Source organism: Watersipora subatra, chromosome 8, assembly GCF_963576615.1.
Source record: "Watersipora subatra chromosome 8, tzWatSuba1.1, whole genome shotgun sequence".
NCBI classification, from domain to species: Eukaryota; Metazoa; Bryozoa; class Gymnolaemata; order Cheilostomatida; family Watersiporidae; genus Watersipora; species Watersipora subatra.
The window spans coordinates 59,972,511-59,991,835 of NC_088715.1; positions in this window are offsets into that span (position 1 = coordinate 59,972,511).

Below are 19,325 nucleotides of genomic sequence, written 5' to 3' on the forward strand. Positions count from 1 at the left end.
TCCTATATCTATGAATGATAATGGTCAAAATTGTGATTTAAAATATATTTTAAAAGTTAACTTGAATGTCTGATAATTTTGGTTCAAAACATTTAAAACAAACATTATTAAACCAATTTCAAGTGTCTCTGCAAATTTGTAATCTGAGATCTGTATGTTGTTAGAATTCAATGAAATTTTTTGTTTTTTCTTTCTCAGACCAACGGTCCATCATTGAACTTTTTTACTATGTAGTATTCTTTCATCAGCTCCACTAAAAAACTTTTGTTGCTGTTTGACAAGGTAGTATATCTTTAGAGAATGAAACAGCTAGATGGAAAATTCTGCCATACATTTATCGCTCCTCATTGAAAATACTTATAGTTGTTTTAGAAAATATATATATTTCATCAAGTTTATATTGAGTATGTTAACAATACCAATCTTTTATATAAAGCTTGATTGTAATTTAACTCATATGTCCCTAGGCTTGCTTTTCATGTATGGCTTGAAAACAATGGAATTATACAAGTTTCTAGTTTAATCAATTGCGGTTATCAATGTGTAAAACTAAGCAGCAGTGTCAACATTTAATGAATATATTTAATTCTTTTTGGCTTTTGGATTTTTGAAAAAGTGCTTGTCATCACCTCACCTGTTCTTTTTACTTTTGTTTATAATAGTTAACTCATGCTGACGCAATGTAAATATGTTGATAACTGGCATTGATAGCAGTATAAAATGAGATACGGCAACAAAATTAATTCAGTAACGTAATTAAATTTGTTGTCTGTTTATGTCAATCGCTAATGGCCTAACGCTGAGTTATCCTTTGTACATCATACATGTGTATCATCATTAATAGTTCCTAAAAGTAAATTAAAAAAAGTGTCATAATATGTTTATTTATTACTCAACAAAGATTTCATAGGCAACTATAGAACTTTTGAACTGAGTTTGAAGTAGAAATGAAGTCATGCATAACTTTTAATAGCATAATTGTGAAAGTGTGCACATGAGATTGCACATGAAATTGTCCACCAAGCACATGAAATTGGCAAAAAATTAAGTATACAAAAAGGCAAAGTGTTTTTGCATACTCGCAAACAATAAAAATATTTTTTGGGGTGTTAAATGGGTGTGAAATACTGACCGCAAATAATCGTCAACATGAATGATTTTTTTAATGTTTATTTTTACTCCGTTCATGGGAATGCAACAGATTAAAATTTTTTTAATTTTATTGTAGTATTCATCATATATAATTTTAGCTGGATTTCAGTAGTGTATATATGTAAGAGCCTAATACGGTTCAGTGAATGCATGAAACTTTGTTTGTTATACGATACAAAGCCAAATGCGCTTAGCTAACGTCTCAGCAAATAAGCAATGCATACTGAAAATCTATATATAAATATCAGTGTCTTTTTGTCTTTTATTGTATGTTCATTTATATTAAGTATGCATTGTTTTAACATAACAATGCATAACTTACATGACTCTCTCATAAGCTTGATTGATATGATAAGCAAGAATATTACAATCAGTAGAGAGCTGTAGTAGAACTGAAACAGGCACAGTATAAATTACACAAATATATAAAAAGTACACAGAAATAAATGCAGTACGCAGAAATAAAAAAAACACCTTCATTTGAAACCGTCATTTTTATTACCCGTGCAAAATCGGGCAATCTGCTTGTTTTATATAAAACAAGAGAGGCTGCTACCTATTTGTTAAAATTCACAACAATAAAAAATCTAAAGAAGTTTGACCAATATAAAGAAAAACATTTTTTATAATTAAAACACAAAATGAAATCAAAACTTTTGTTGATCACCAAAAAATACCAAATAGTAGATCCCTGGTCAAAGATTTTCAAAATCACACTGGCAAAACTGCTAGCAATTTCTTGTTAACTGTTTTTTTAATTATTCTTGACAAAGTTATTACTTGCGCTGTTTTAATTAAAAAAGTTTACAGGTAAACGTTTGTTATTTTGCTATTTTTAATTTTGTTCCAAAAACCTTGCAATTATTTTTTATAGATTGCATTGTAACAAACTAATTTTAGATATCAATAGCGATAGGGCAATAAATTAATTATGGTGCTGTTGTTATTGTGATTCCTAATTTGAAGTAAACAGTTTTATGAGAATTAATCTATAGCGGGCCATTGGCTACTTCTGTTGGAAAGCTTACCTACAGTTTTAATGTTTGAAAAACCGACTCATTTAACTTTTTGTTGGTCATAGTTGCTTGTTTTTCTAATAGTTACTTTAAAAAACTCTCACAGCATTGGTAAAATTTTCGTGCTATTTGAGATTTGTTTGAGCCAACATATTATCGCTTCTCAACCTTTGCCTGTCATACCTTGAGCCTGTAGTGTCTTGCTTATGATTATGTAACATCGCAGAACCACAAGTTAAATATAGAGAACAAAGAAACTTATTCAGTACTGCTGGTCATATACAATAACAAGATTATAACGTTTGATGCTTTATACACCAATCAAAGACAAATCAAATGTTTACTCTCATAAAGTTTGCTCTTGCTAGCATATACAATTTACAAATATTTGATGAATTTAGTATTTTCTATCTACTTTGCTCTACAGTATTCTATTCTGCGCAAAGCTTTATGGTTAGCTAAAATGCAAGCAGACTCAGCAAGTGAGACATGTTGTAAATGCTATGGTGGCTTCAAAATCCCCAGACACTGCAAATAGTTTTTAAGAATCTACCCAGGTGCCAGGTTTTAAACTTTATTTGCAACATCACCTAGCTAGCCTCAAACAGGAAATATTACATTTGTTTTGGATTAATGATAGTCGTGCTCACGTTCATTTCAGATCACATGATTTTCACTAAGCCCATTTTTTAAGGAAATGCGTACATATTTGCCTATCTAAACAGCTTTCGCAGTGCATCAAATCACTGCATAGTTTCCGAAGAGTTATCACATGCATCTTAAATAGAAAAATTAAAATGAACAAAAGCTAACAATCAAGACAAATCATATTTTTAAAATATTTCATCTAAATTGATGTTGTTCCCATAGACTACTATTATCATACGCTATACTGACATAGGGCAATATTGTCAAATGATTTATTTGATAACATTATGAAAAACAAAATGTAATATGGAACACAAATTAATTCTTTAATTGGACTCTCGAATTTACAAAGAGTTGAACAGTTACATTTTAAAACAAATATGAAGGGTATTTCTTATAAAACCTTTTTCAATTTCTCAAGAGAAATTTAGTATTTTGACAATTTTAATGCAATTTAACCATGAGCAACTTATACCAGAAGAAAATTATGATAGTCAATAGAATTATATCACCCTAACTACAGAAGGTTTGAAGTCATGTATTTACTGATTTGCTTTAGTTTTTAATTTAAATTGCAATTGGAAAAAATCTTTTAAACCCAAAATGCATGATTCTCAAAGTTGATTGCTGGAATATCACACTTTCAAAGTTTTTTTTCTTTTGCATCACATTAGATATTTCGGTTGATGTACCGGCTTGCACAGCAAGAACTTTAATAGTGAGTGATTATTGCAAAGTTGTTTTCTAGTGTCGTTGTTTTTGTAATAATTTTTGTTTAATATCCGTCGTTTTAGTATATTTTCAGTGTTGGTAGAGAATCTCCTGAACCAAGTAAATATTATTACTTTCCACTTATTTTCTGCTAAACATTAAGCAGCAAGGGTCCAGGTAATCATGATGCAACATCAAACAGCAACAAGATCTATTAATAGAACAAAGGAAATTATGCAATACGGTTACTTGCAGGCAATAATAAGATCATATGCTTTGCGACTTTCACACGGCCTCTCATCCAGAGAAGAAATTTTTTCTTTAAAGATATGCTCTCCATAACATACTACACTTAAAAATATTTAACGGTTTTAATTACAATGCTAATTTTATATGAAGCAAGAGAGGCTGATAATTGCTTATAAAATTCACAATAATAAAAAGTCTGCAGGAATGATACCAATTTGCAAAAATATTTCTGATAATTTAGACACGAAGTTAAACAAAAACTTGTGTTGAGCACCAATAATTACCAACTGGTAGATCCCTTGTTAAAAATTCCCAAAAGCACACTTGCAAAATTGCCTGAAGATCCTTGTCAACTGTTTGTTATTACTGCTGACAAAGTTATTACTTTTGGTCTTTTACTCAAGGAAGGTCACAAGCCAAAACTCTTGTTTTGTCATTTTGTAATTTTGTTTGAAAAACTACACAAGTCTTTTTAGAAATTGCATTGTAACAAAATAATTTTAGATATCAATAGCAATAGTGCAATAACCTACTTATTGTTCTATTGTGATTGCTAATTTGAATTAAACATTTTTTTTAGAATTATTCTATAGCTGGCCATTTACTACCTTTGTTGGAAAGCTTACCTATAGATTTAAAGATTGGAAAACTCATCTCACTTTACTTTGCGTAGCTCATACATGTATATAGCCACCCCTTTTTATTTATAATTGCTTTGAAAAACTCTCACAGCATTAATAAACTTTCTGCTCTGTTTGAGAGTTTTCTGAGCCATTATGTTTATGACTGTTGAAACTTTGCCTGTCATACATTGAACATGTCTTGTTCTGCTTATGATTATGTAATATTGAAGAAGGATCAATTAAATTTAAGGAACAAAGAGACTTATTCAATACTGCAATCAGTAAAGTTCAGCGCTGCTCACGCACAATGACAAGATTATAACATTTTCTGCTTGTACACTAAATCAAAGACAAATAAGATTCTAAACTCTTATAAAGTTTGTGCTCAATAGCATAGACGCTTTACAAATATTAAATGAACTTAGCATTTTCTGTCTACGCAGTTCTATAATATTCTATTCTGTGCGCGGCTTTATGGTTAGCTAAAAACCAAGCAGATTCAGTGAGTGAGACATGTTGGTAATGAAATAGTAGCTTGTAAATCTCACAGACACTGCAAATAATTTGTCGAAAATCTACCTAGGCACAAGATTTTAAACTTTATTTGCAACATCTGATGGTCATGCTCACTTTTATTTTATATCACATGGTTTCCACTATGCCCATTTTTTTAAAGACATGCGTACATATTTGCCAATCTAAACAGCTTTCACAATTCATCAACTTACTGCACAGTTGCCAAAGAATTATGCCATGCGTTTTGAATCGAAAAAGTAAAGTGAACAACAGTTAGCGGTAAAGACGAATCACCTTTTCAAAATATTTCATATTATTGGATGTTGCTCACATAGATGATTATTATCATAAACAATACTGACTTAGTAAAATATTGCCGAAGGTTTCACGTTGAAATGTTATACTTAAAAATTTATTAAATACTTAAAGAATTTGATAGTTACTGTCTATTTTTATTTTTAAAAACTTCAATATGAATTAAAAGCCAAACAGGCATAGCAAGTGAAATGTGTTTGACAGGTTGTATTTTGTTTCACAGATTCTGAAGATAAATAATTCTGGCAAATACCTACTTAGCGGACAGCAAATCACCTTTAGTTGCAAAATTGTCTTTTAGCTGTACACAAATTATATCATATTTGTATTGCATTAGTGTTGTTGTCTTGTGTATCTGTGCCAATTATAGGCTCAATAGTTTCTATCATGCAAATATTTGAAAGAAAATAAATATTTTTTAATACACCTAATAATTTCCGTACAAGAATTGGTAAAAATCCCAAACTAATAGGTTCAATGTCATACACACCCATGATAATAATTCCAAAACCGAAATGAGGATATATTATCGCAATGCTATTTCTATTATTTGGTTAAACTAATGTTTGCAAAATTACTCGTTGAAACAACAAACACACCTCCAATTTCTCAATGTTTCATGAATTTTTTATGGATGAAAGTATACTTAATTTATTCATTAATATTCTAAAAGTAATGGTTGTATTTTAATTAACGGTTTTGATAATATTCGTAGTTATTGAAACAGCATTGAGAAATTTTATGACTGTATGTACAGTTATGATATTTGCTTTATGTTTTTAAACCAATGGCCATACAAGCAAATGTTCATGCACTGATATTTTTACCATCAATTTGGGAACATCTTATTACAAATGTTTTGAGATTGGTGGCGACTAATTGTGCTCTTATAATCATTGTGTAATGTTCCAAACTAATGGTTGTAATATAATAAGTATTTGTTGTGGTATTCATCTTTCCAAATTAGAGATATTTTATTCTTTGTCATCAAATGTAACAACAAACTGAAGGAAACTTTTTGTAACATCCTTGATATGAATTAATATTATTTATGCACCAGTAAATTTTGACAATTATTTCAAACCAATGGTTAAAAGATCATGCAAACTCGTGGTTATATTTGAAGCCTCAAATTAGCAACAACATAGCACAATGGCGTTGAGATGCTATATCACTCAAACTGCCTTTGTAATAATTGCTCAATATCCCCGAGCAAATGGTTAAAAAATCATACAAGCTTTGTGGAGATAATGAAGCGAGCAATAGGGACATTTTATTACAGATACTTTGAGCTGTTGTACGACTGTGAGCGGAGTTGCATATTGGCCAACTTCCCAGAATAGTTACATAATTATAAACACTGGTGATGGTATTTTAGCATCTATTTGGGGGCATCTTGTCACAATAGCTATGAAATGCTTGATCACTGTGTGTAGATTGGTACTAATTGATCAATGTTTCAAACTATTAAAAGCAAAATCATTCACAGTTGCAATATTAGTTTTAGCACAAAATTGGTGAAGTCTTCTCACACATTCGCTTTAAGATGGTTGGCGAATAAGTGTGCACTTACAATTATAGATCAATTTTTTCAAGCTAATGGTTCAAATATAACTAAAACTTCCTGTGATATTTGTGCTATTAAATTAGAGAGATTTTCCCACAGCCCAGATGCTTTGAAATGATTACTGACTGTAAGTGAACTTACAAAAAATTGTAAAGTCATATGCATATGTGATAATAGTTCTGTGATCAAATTGAGACATCTTGGCATGATGAATTTACATGGCTTAAAACTGCACATTATTTGATCATAATTGGTTAATGCGACCATACAAATGTTTAAAATAGCGTAAACATGTCTGAGATATTTGGCTGTCAAATAACGGCCATCTTACAGCAACGGTTTTTTGATTGTTCATGACTGTGATTTCACACATAATAATTGTTCTATGTCCCCAAATATATGGTCAAAATATCATACACACCTGTGAGAATAATTTTACCATCAAATTGGGGACATATTGCTGCAATGGTGTTGACATTGTCTATGACTGACTGTGTTCTTTTGTTCTAATTGGTCAATGTGCTCAGAAAACTGCTTAAAAAGCATATTCATTGGAGTTGATATTTTGGCATTAAATTTGGAACATCGAGCAACAATGGTATTAGGAATGATGATGACTGTGATTTCAAATAAAATAATCAGTCAATGTCCCCAAATTAATGGTTAAAATATCATACACACCTGTGAGAATAATTTTACCATCAAATTGGGGACATATGGTTGCAATGATGTTGACATATTCTATGACTGACTGTGTTCTTTTGTTATAATTGATCAATGTGCTCAGGAAACTGCTTAAGAAGCATAATTATTGGAATTGATATTTTGGCATTAAATTTGGAACATCGAGCAGCAATGGTATTAGGAATGATGATGACTGTGATTTCAAATAAAATAATCAGTCAATGTCCCCAAATCAATGGTTAAAATATCATACACACCTGTGAGAATAATTTTACCATCAAATTGGGGACATATTGTTGCAATGGTGTTGACATTGTCTATGACTGACTGTGTTCTTCTGTTTTAATTGGTCAATGTGCTCAGGAAACTGCTTAAGAAGTATATTCATTAGGGTTAATATTTTGGCATTTAATTTGGAACATCAAGCAGCAATGGTATTAGCAATGATGATGACTGTGATATCAAATAAAATAATCAGTAAGTGTCCCAAAATCAATGGTAAAACTATCATGCACACCTGCGATAATTTTTCTACAACCAATATTGGGATATATTTTCATGATAATATTTCTACTAATTTGTTAAACTAATGGTTACAAACTTGCTGATTAAAATACCAAACATTCCCTTGTGTTCATATTGACCTCTAAATAGTTGATGGTGAAAAGTACAGACTCCCTATTTGACTAGCATTGAGCGAATTTATGATATCGTGTGCACTTCTAATAGTTTGTCAATTGTACCTAAATAACTAATATACCTGTATACTAATACAAACACACTTTTCTTTTATGTTTACATCATACATCAGAAAAATTGTATGACAACATATTTGAGACTATCTTTGACGGTTTGCAGTTACAATAACTGGCCAAGTACTTCAAAAAACATTGACTGTAGTATCATACATAATTTGAATGACGTACACGCCTTCAAATGGAACAAAGTTTATTTCAATAGTACCGAGATAGCTCAAATTAGTGTGTGCAGTGATAGTATTTATTTAACACTCCCAAGCTAATGGTTAAAATATTTTGCATACTTTTGGTCATATCTGCACTAAAAGTTCAGTCAATCTTGTTATTAAATATTTGAATAGATTACAATTAAATGTATGGTTTTTGCAAAGATAGGCAACTCAATATATTTTTAAGAAAATGTAATAGAAGGCAAATTTTTGGTACGGATAACACGTTTTATTAAACATAATGATATTTTTATAAGGTAAAAGTTATTGGGCTTACATTAGGCATATTGGAGATACCAATGCTTCATTTCCAAAGCTTGATTCTAATATGTCTCCGCCTATGCTTGGCTTTTCATGCATGGCTTATAAACAGAAGAATTGCACAAAAGTTTAAATTAAAAGTGGTAATCATCGTGTGCAACCAAACAGAAAAGTATGACTAAAATTAACTGTATCCAAATTTATTTGGCTTCCTGATTTAAAAAAAATTACTCACATTTGCTTGCGTGGTGATTTTTACTTTTTTTAAAAAAAGTTAACTCATGATCGTGCAATGTAAATTTTCTGATAGCTGCTTTTGGTAGTGATAAAATGAGATGTAGCAAAATACTTTATCGATTATAGTAATTAAATTTCTTGTCTATTCAGGGCTTAAAAGTTCTATGAAAACTATGTTAAAATGTTTACCTTGAACATACTCGCGTTAAATGTTGAAAAGTCTTAAATCTAGATAGACATCAGCCTGCAACCCAGGCCTGGCTGTTTGCAATTCAAAACCTTAACTTGAACAGATGACCGTAAATTCTGTGAAGCACTTGATTACACTGAATTTATTACTAAACATAAAAAGTCCAAGGTCGATTCAACCTTTGCGCACCATACATATGTAGAATTAGTACTTTAAGTAGGTTTAATAATGAACTATTAAACTTCTAAGTTGACATTTGGGGAAAAATTTAGTGATGGATAACTTTTACAAGTACATTTACGAAAGTGTGGGAAAAGTATCACATACCGACAACTCCAAAATGGTTGAAAAAAACAAAAATAAGCCAGAGTTATCTTCTCTACGCAAAAGTCCCCGTTTATTAGATAAAAAATTCATACATGTGTGTGATGTGATGTCCCCAAAGTTAGTGTTAAATTCTCATGAGCTATAACTGAAAAATGGATAAGATGACAGCTCCAAAAATCAGTGCATTTGTAAACCCAACAAAAACTGTTTTAATATGTTATTTTTTAAAGCTCTTAATGATAGATGAAAAATGTCCTCAAAGTGATGGTAAAAATATCGCGTCCCCAATTGCATGCGTTTACAAGACTGCGTGTGTGTGTGCGTGTGTGTGTGTGCGCGCGTGCGTGCGTGTGTGGGTGTGTGGGTGTGTGGGTGTGTGGGTGTGTGGGTGTGTGGGTGTGTGGGTGTGTGGGTGTGTGGGTGTGTGGGTGTGTGGGTGTGTGGGTGTGTGGGTGTGTGGGTGTGTGGGTGTGTGGGTGTGTGGGTGTGTGGGTGTGTGGGTGAGTGGGTGTCTGGGTGTCTGGGTGGGTGTGTGTGTGTGTGGGTGTGTGTGGGTGGGTGGTTGCGTGAATATATGGGTAGGGTGGGTGAAGTGGGTGTGTGTGTGAGTGGGTATGCGGGTCTGTGAGTGTGTGTTTGTGTAGGTGTGTGGATGGGTGTGTGGGTGGATGTATGGGTAGTTGGATGAAGGGGCGAGTGGGTGTGTGGGTAGGTCGGTGCGTGCTTGCTCGTGTTTGCATATCATATGTACATGTACACGTACATATGGCTATTGGAAGAGTAGTGCGCTGCAAAGAAGAGATTTTTCTTGTTTTGGTGCCAACACTACCGCATTTTAGCAAGATGCATAGTTCTACATATGAACAGAGAAGATGCCTGAATTCAGCAAGTGAAAATAAAGAGAAAACTCAAACTTCTTAATTAATTCTGCCGACCACTCAATATAAATTAATATATTTTCTGAGTCTTAGAACTGCTCAGGGTGTTAGCGCAATTCATTGCTGTACCAACGTTACATTAGCCAACATTCCTAGGTGTTGTATATGCTTTGTTGACATTAAAAAATTCTAGCTAAATATTTGGCTAGATGTGCATAGCTAGATATTTTATTATGTTGTGAGATAAGTATCTTCTTCATATTTCAGAACAATAAAAATATTATTTAACAAGTATATTAGCTGTATTCTGTAATGCAACTAGTTTAGTGATTAGCAGTATTGAAATTTATTGCTTTGCAAAGCATTGCTAAAATTTTTAAAAACATGTAAGGGTATTATGCAATTTATATTGTTTTATGGAACTAACTTGTAGGCATGCTAACCGAATTACGTTGAGCAGCAATCTTCAAATGGGCTTGTAAAATTACTTTTTCACTTAAAAAAGGAATTTTCACGGATAAAGTATTCCAGTTATACACTATTGATAATAGTGTGGGATTATCTCCTTCTGGTTAGGTAACTCCAACTCCTTTTGCAATAATGAAGCGAAGATGATGCAAGATCAAGACAGAGAGTTTTTTGTTGTAGCGTTGACAACAGGGTAAGAATGATACATGTAGAAAGACTCTTTAACCTCCTGCAAGCCGACATACTATTGAGAAAATGCACCCATTTAACTAGTTTTGGGAGTTGTGTACACATGAAAATGACTAGCATCCCAGAATTCAAATCTTCATGTAACTGGAAGTATAGATGTTTTTAGAGTTAAAATTTTTATTTTTTGTTCCGAGTTTTCACCTTGATGTTATTAGACAATTTCTTTTGGATGTTGCTATAATGCAATAGACATGTACATGAAAAGACAACTTCTCATCAGCTATATTTTTGGAAACAAAATATACAAAATTTATAATTTAAATAAAGGGCAAAGGTTTCAGCTTTAACGCTGCCAGTTTGCATTAATTTTTCTTACTAAAACTAAAGTTTTTTTACCCTTCATGTAAACAATCATTTTAAACAGGTGTGGATAATGCTTACTGAGATTAAAGCCGCGTATGAAACTTATTAAAAAGTTTACATTGCTTGTTGGCTTATAGGTGTTAAAATCTGTTTTGGTTTATTTTTTTTTTCACTTTGAAACATCACCAAAATAGATGCTAACACTCGTAATATCGTTTATTAAACTGTATTCATTGAATGCTTCGTTCTTTGTAGTTTTACGTGTTGCTCCTTTAAACAGGATCTGGGAATGAACATTAGTATTAGAACAACTTATGCCATTAATTAACTTGAAACAGAAAATTTCATCTGAATTAGCATTTTGCGGTTTTGTAACTGACTGCAACGAAACTGCTTACATAATTTTTATATAAGCATTGTGCGTGTACATTAATATATATTAGAAAACAACTAGTTACTTCAGTGATAATCTCAGGCACATTTTCAAGACCAGAAAAACACATGTTTTTGCCACTTCGCATGATTAATTAGCTAAGCAATAGCTTAAGTTCCTCAGAATGTTAGGCAAAACAGTATGTCAGGCTCAGCATATATTTCATAACGCACCAAATATCCGGCTTGATATAAAAATTGTCTGCTAAGGTTTTCAAGCTATAGTCAGTTTAGAGTCTACTCCAAGAGCGTTGTTTCCTAATTAATTTCATCTAGTTATGTTTCCCTCCAACATCATCACCAGACTTGGATACTTGTAGGATATCTAAGTTTAGTGTAGGGTACCTGTTAATCTCATTGCGGTAGCATCTACAGCAATCCATAGCCATTGTCTATTTTTACTTTTAAAATATTGGTATAGAAGTGTATGTGGCTGCCAATGACATTCTCACCAGCCAGTACCACTCAAAAAATTAATATGTAACAGACATTTTTATTATAGAGCTATTTGACATGTTCAAGCGTTTTTAGACGTTAGTTCGCTTGAGAAGCAATCAAATGCATTCCAAAAACTTCATCAAACCAGTTACTGATCGACGTTTGACCTTTTCTACTGATTGATCTGCTGTCAGTTAAGTATTGATCCCTTTTAGATACGTGGTGCTATTTCTATAGGTATGATGAAATGATGCACCATCTGTTACGAGTGTGCATACATGTAAATACATTTTATTATATTATGCTTAGGTTAATGGAGCACTCTCTGAGGATGCCTATAAATATATTGTAGTATCAGTTAGTCTCTTATGCTAGGCATTCTCATTAAAACAAGAGAAATAAATTAGGATAAACCTTTTTTCTCACACTTTTTCAAAAAAGTGACATTTTAGAGGTAACTAAAGAAACATAATGACCACAGCCCACCGAGTAGAGTAGAGTGGGCATATTTGTCATGAATGGTCAAATATGAAGCGAAGCTGTGAAGCTTCTGTTGCTGAGGAAAAGAAGCATTCTAGCTTTGTCTATTTTGATCTTTTGGTACACAGAATTTTACCTAGAGCCTCATTAGAAACTAATATTCTGTCAGCAGCCACTTTTCTTTTTTTCAGTCAATAAGAAGTGCCCTCAGTATGTTGGTAACATCAATGATATACAGCCCCCTCTCCCAAGGATAGGTGACGGCTATCATATGGGCGAGGTTTAATGATCCTTCTCTGTTATGATTGTGCTAGCCTGGGTTTCGGAGCTAACACAGTTCTCGCGGGGCGGTCACGTTGCCTTGTTAGGTTTTGGAAAACATGACTCGCTGTTATCGTGTTATTAGCTTATTCAGTCAGTAGGCCCCGCGGTTCACAATAGCAAACCTTGAATTTCTAAAATGTAGAGGTAACACCTAACTTAAAAAATGGATCCATAGAAAATAAAAAATTTCAAATTATCTACTTGCACTAATTATGAAGTAGGTAGGTGTTGTAGTAAATGCTTAAAGTTGAATATAATTTACCCCAAATCACAAGAACAACGGCCTTTTTTTCATAGCTTTTGATTAATATTTTGCCACCCCTAATATAAAATGACAAAGTCTTTTATCGTTGTCACATTGTTTTACTTGGCCAATAAGATGGGACAGCAGGCAAAGCTGTGGGGTGTAGTTTTCATACTCAAAATCTAAATATAAAACCGACTTTGGCTATTTTGCGATTTCGACTACTAATATCGTGAATGCTTGTGAATGGCAACTGACTGATCATAATAGTGACAATATTTGGCAACTATATTTATTTGACAACAAAATGAAACCAACATATCAGTAAAATAACCACTATTGTTCATAATATTTTTAAATTTACAAGGGACGTTATTCAGCATATTTGTTAATTCGGGTGCCGTGTTCGGGTTCATCCCAACAGAGCTCGATCATTAAGCTCCGCCCATATGATGCCCATCGCCTATCCTTGTAGGGGCTGTATATCATTGGTGACATCTCAAACACTAATTATTCAATCTGCTTAAGTTTATGGAATTTGGCCTAAGGTGTATTATTCACAAAGTGACAAGCTTTGTACTTCTATATAAACCAAAAAGGCAAAAAACAAAGAGAACGTGAGCTTTTGAGTTCATTAAATTGTAGAAAAAAGTTAAAAACAATTAGCAAATTATCTTTGGACCAGGCTTAACAGTGTTAAACTCATGTTAGGCATTCACTCTAGGAAGGATGCAGTGCAAAATTTACCTTTAGCTACCTTTACTAAATGCGATCTTTAATGATATGACTGAGTTCGTGGAAGAAAAAGGCTGTTTTATCTGTTCCTCTATTGAAGAATTATACTAGTTGGCATTCTTGTGGCGTATTAAAAACTTTTTTTTAGCATTTGTAAGTGAAACAGATACAAATACTGATTAATTTTGGTTTGAAGGAGTTACTTGTTCCTAACTTTGAGGCTTATACTTATATAAGTAAGTTTATGTTTTAGGTTCCTTGAAATTGTCATATTTTTATGCTTAAAGATTAACTTACACAAAACTTTCACGCCTTTTATCAAAAAGTCTTTTTCTATCATTTTGGGTGTTTGAGATCATTCATGACTGCAAAATTTTTATGATCAAAATTGACAAAACTTGATCACAGTTAAAGCATTCAGAAGAGAAATACACGACGAAATAATGTCCTTAATTGCGCAGCTGTCTGTCTCATGATTGATACCGCTCTGCATTTACGTGTAAGTGGCAGCATCTCTTTTCTCTTGGCACCTCTTACACATCTCTTTTTTCTTCATTTTTTTGCTGAAGTGCAACTATAGATATCAAAATTGCACTTTTGCTTGAACTTGATCATTTTGACAGCGATCAAGTTTTGTCAGTTTTTAATTTTAAACATCCTGACAGTCAGATCACATCAAACATCAAAACAATTGCAAATAATAAATAATAGTAATAATAATAATAATAGAGCAATATTCTTACTTTCTGATAGAATATACTAAAGTGTTGTGTAGGCTCCTATTTGAGTCTTTTCATCATGTTGGCTGGTTGCAGTAGTAAACTTGTTATTGCACAGGGTTTCCTGAACAAATTTGCATATTTGGCTAAATTTAGAACCTCATCAGTAACTGACAACTCTGTCATAACCTTAAGTCGAGCAGATGTTGCTAGTTCAATGTAGAGTATCAAAACTTCATAGTAGTACCTTTCCTCAGGACACTAGTAGTACCTTTCCTCAGGACACGTGGTGTTATAGTTCGGGAACAGCAAATCGATGAACTTTGAAAGAGATTTAAACTTGATCAACTAAGAATTGAGTACTACCTGACAAATTTTGCCTGCAGGGCTTGATACAAAAGCTAATGTCTTGAAGATTGATGTTTTTCTCAAAAACAAAGTGTCAATTTTATTGGCTGCCAAAGAAATATCATACACAATAATGTCTCTATGCTTTATTTTTATTTGTTTCTATGCTACCTCTTGGATTAACCCGTTCACTGCCATCCATGTACAAATTTAGCTATCGACCTACTGCCAGTCATTTTACCAAAAATTGCCGATTTTCCTTTGTGATACTTATACCATTTTTTTCAACATCAACTTCTATCTAGAACATTTATGTTATATATTCTATTTTCCGAACATATTAAAAAATAGTGCTATGAAAAAAATTCAATGTATCTATACTTTGTGCTTTGCTAAAGCTATGTGAAGTTACTATCGCTACGAACCTAATATGATCCTCTAAAATGTTCTTTACTCTTGCAAAACTTTTACTTTCACTGCCATCAGAGTCAATACTGATATTTTAATTGTCTGGGTAATGCCAAAATTCTGAATCTGCATTGGCTATAATGTTATCAACATAAGTAATTCTCTGTTTTCTAACTCCGGAGGTACTTACCAAAACCAAAATAACACTAAATAGTTCGAATGTCAGAAGGAAAAAATGTTCATTTTTAGGTTGGAAATTCCCAAAAAAAAAATTAAAATTGCTTTTTGATTTTAAGCTAATTTTATGGAAAAATTTTCAGAAAACACTGTCAATACCATAAAAGTCTTAAAGGTCGTTGGTTATGCTGTCGACAAATAATAAAATTAAGTTACCACGCAATTGCTGGGAAAGTCGCAAAAATGCGTCTACTGCAGTCGACCATAGATTACACATAAATGCAACTACGGCGGTGAAAATGTTAATGTGTGACTATAGCTGCTCTTATTTGTGTAATAAGATCAGCGATGGTAACACTATAATCCATGATGTTTGCTCTGAAAATATGTTGATCGATAAAAACATAGCTGGTAGATTAATATATCAATTTAAGAGGCTTTTTCCTAAAATAGAAAATTGCCCTTGCATTTATAACTGACTCAGTCACATCTTTCCTTTTTTGATTTAGGATAATAGACTTTATTTATAGAGAATCACTAAAAATTTGAGCAAAGTTTCTGTCAAAGATAAGCATTCAAACAGAGTCTGGGTACTTGAACGACTGAGTTTTGGAGCTGTTTGGTAGTAACACATATAAAGTGGTAGTCCTATCTCTCGTCTTAGCATCAGTGTGCATTCTGCAACTATATTGGACAGAGTCAGGAAAAGATTAAAATGGTGAAATATTATCTCTATACAATGATCGCACACAGCTTATTTGGTTCAGCTCAGTTTTTGTAACAACTAATTTTACCCTGTACTTTAAATAATGGATCATTTTGTAGCTTTACTTAAAAAACAGCACTTTAAGTTGATTGACTTGTTGATTATTTTAATGAGACAACAATTATGTGAAGGGATTTCGGGGTTCAAAATGATTTGAATGAATATCAGTCACGTTTCGAGCTTTGGATAAACAACAAGTTCATCTATCAACGCATGTTTGTTGAATCTAGTTGTTGGTCTAAAAAGCTCCAAGGCTAACAGCATTGCTTTTCACTTTTTTGATGCTGTTTTTTACACTGAAATAGAACTTTGGCCATTTGAAGGCTCATCAAAGAGCAAAAGAGAAGAGGTATGCCAGATAAAAAAGCAGGAAACTAGTTTTTGCACAAGCATAGACAAAAAAACGCTGCCAAAGGTGTAACACACTTTTAAAATATAATCGCTGAAGATAATTTATGTGCTCATGACTAACTAAAATGGTTAAAAAGAAACAATAATTTTAATTGCTCAAGTATTTACCAATACGCTAAAGACATTTGAAAAACGCCTCATTTTAATTCGCGCAATAGGATTTGCTAAAAGGTACTCACTGACTGAATATATAAAATGATTCTTTGAATGTTTTCAAGTTTCTTAAAAGTTAAGCCTATAATTCAAAGATATTTTAATGCGTATTTAAGTAAAATACTTAAAGTATACATCAGACACTCCTATAACTTGAATTCCAGATATCGTACAAGATTTACGTGCGGTTTTGGCTTCCTACTACGAAAAAAATTACATATAATTTAAAGTGCCAAGTCGGGCGAGTTCTCAAACTCGATTTGAGTGTTCATCTATCTCGCCACACTTGCAAAAGAAACCTATGCCTATTGTGCACACAACTTTTGCAACAACCTAGCTCGTCATGATAGGGCACCAGATGTGTCGACAAAACAGAGAACAGGGTAGCTGCGCATTGTTCCTATATCCAGAGGGATTGATTGGTGCAGGTGTTACAGAATATCATTAAAAACTCTCTTTTATCCTTACCTTGACCCCTGGATACAGATAAACGACGGGCAGGTAGTACCACTTTTTGTACAAGACTTTTTTGTTTTGCTTGGTTGTAGACTTTGAAAATATTTGCTATTAGTTTTACTTTGCAGAGTAAATTTTTCTGTTTAGACTAATGAGTAAATCGTTGTAAAGGAACGTCAAAGATGTGTGCTCCTCATCATGTTCTTGTAGAATTAATGCAACAACGTTCTATAAAATCTGTGAAATTGATCATAAAAAGAAGAACAGTTGTCAATGCAATTGTATAATGCTGCAGTTACGGCATTGCCTACAAATTAAAAAAAGTCAAGTAGTTTTTCCTTTTTTGTATGCCCAAAGGGGTAGCTTTGAAAAATCTTGGAGTGAAATATACCGCTCTGAACTGTTCTTATAATGCTTAGAGGTGTCATGCATGAGGAAGCGCTCACTCAGTCTCTGCTTTTGGCCTGACAAGTTTTAGTCATTCAAAATAATCACTACTTGCCATGACGCCATTAATCCTAAAAATTAATTCATTAATCCATTAATCCTAATTAATCCTATTAGTTAATTATAAAGTTTGTCTTCCACAAAATGGAAACAGCGGAAATCCTCAAATCAGGCCAGTTTTGTCCCTCGTAAATATTCATCGAATGTTTTATGTTTGCAAAATATAGAAGAGGCCCTAGTGCAGCTATGGCCAAATTTCAGATCTAAATCCGGATCTGGATCTTTTTAGTCTTTTGTGGATCTTTCAAGTTGACTGTTAAAAAGATTTTTGAAGCATTTTTTAAAATTTGGTTTTAAAAAGATTTTTATAAACTTTTATTAGAATTTTGTGTAAATTCATTGTATTCAGCAATGAATTTTGTGAAAATATCATGAAACATGACTCATAAATACCCATCTTCATGAACATAAAGAGTCGCTGCAAATAGCAGTAAACCGCGTTTTGATAGTAACTTTGTGAATTTGTGAATTCAAAGCGCTCTCATCATTTTCTCACTGATATCAGACATATTTATTACATCACATTCATTCACAGATTTTTAGTAAAATTAAATATATAAAAAGTTTTTTAAAATCGTATTTTACACCTTTTTTTAGGATGTACACAAATAATTGCATGCTTATGTATAGTAAAAAAGAAAAATGCACATCTACAGCTTGTTGTGGATCTTTAATGTGTGCTGTGGATCTTTAATGTGTCAGATTTTGCTGTAACGGATAATGGCCAAAATTATTTGGCCATCCCTGCCCTAGTACATAGTGTGGGAAAAAATGCCCCTCAAGCTATTCCATTTTTAACAATTTTCAAAGTTCAGTTGTTCTTATTTCTCTTTGAGCAATTATTAATGCGCTACTGTGACTACACTCTTAGAATTTTGTATCGCTTTTAACAAAATGCTCACGTTAATCCATGTCATGTGAATGTCCATTAAAACACTTATCGCAGAGTACCTTAGCGTGTGCACAACTCCCAATTCATATAATGGAAAAATAGTGAATGAGCATTGGGTTTGCATGCCTACACCTGCAGAATTGTACATATTCAGTTTCTTCTAATAAGTACTAACCGTTAAATGAAATCTTAATAGTAAAACCAGTTTGGAGTAAATTCTAGAGTGAGGCGTTTGAGGGTTTATGAACCTATAATTGATAATTTTAATTAATGCTCATGTAGGAGGTAGACTTGATAAAAATACTTGATTGATGAGTGTGCTATCTACTTTTTGGTGGCGAGAATTTGGAATCAGTTGCACGTTAAAAATATCAAAGTGTGCAATAATACTTTGAACTAAATATCGGTGCTTGCAGTATTTTTATTCTTGTTATGTTCTGTTATGAAATTTTGTATAGTTGACGACAATACAAA